Source organism: Ctenocephalides felis, unplaced genomic scaffold (genome assembly GCF_003426905.1).
Source record: "Ctenocephalides felis isolate EL2017-DRISC unplaced genomic scaffold, ASM342690v1 CF-g0.4_SCAFFOLD_03572, whole genome shotgun sequence".
NCBI classification, from domain to species: domain Eukaryota; kingdom Metazoa; phylum Arthropoda; class Insecta; order Siphonaptera; family Pulicidae; genus Ctenocephalides; species Ctenocephalides felis.
The window spans coordinates 45850352-45851365 of record NW_020539726.1 but is presented as its reverse complement, the minus strand read 5'-3'; positions in this window follow the sequence as shown (position 1 = coordinate 45851365).

The window sequence follows — 1014 nt, the reverse complement described above, 5'->3', positions numbered from 1 at the left end:
GAGCTTCAGAAATCTAAATTTTAACAAAATTAAAAACTATATCACAACTCGATTCTATTTTTTTATGTATCACATTGTAAAAAAATCACAATAATAATTTTTAAGATTTTTTATAAAAAAATTGTACAAAAATTAAATTCAATTGCAAAAAAACATTCACTGCCTTAGTAGGAAAAAATTATATATGTATATAATATTTATTTATATATGTATATAATTTTTAACAATTGTATATAATATACAAATTATATGAGTTAAGTATATTTTTTCTATTAAATTGTAAAATTTGGACATTTTCTTTTATAGTAAAATTTTATAAATGAGAATTAGTTTGTATAAATAAATAAATAATTATAAACAAATGAAAAAGAATTAAATTCTAGACATCGCTAATATGAAATATATAAAGAAATTATGTATTTTATTTTCAAAATAAACAAAACTGTTATATGTAAAATATTTTGTATTATTTAAAAATAATATAAATATACTAGCTGACCCGGCAAATGTATAGAAAATTATTGAATTACTGGTATGGCGTTTACAAAATAGGGTTTTATGCTAGAAGGGTGTAAATTTAGAGTTGTAGGTGTTTTCCAATTCCAAAAATTTCAAAAAAGTGATAGAAGTGCGCAGACAAACCCTTGTTATATATACTAGCTGACCCGGCAAATATAATTACTTAAATGACAATTATAAAAATAGGGTTTGTGGTAAGAGAGTGAAAATTTAGGGTTGTATGTATTTTTCAATTCCAATATTGTACAAAAATACAGTTAAGAAAGTTAATCCAAAAAATTTAAAAAATGTATTAGAAGTGGACAACCTCTTTTTATATATATGATACTAGCTGACCCTGCAAATGAAATGATTGATTTACTGAAATGACAATTATAAAAATAGAGGCTTGTGATAATGTGAAAATTTAGGATTGTATGTGCGTTTCAATTCCACATTGTATAAAAATAATGTGAAGGAAATTGGTCTAGAAAATAAAAAATAAGTGTTAGGAGT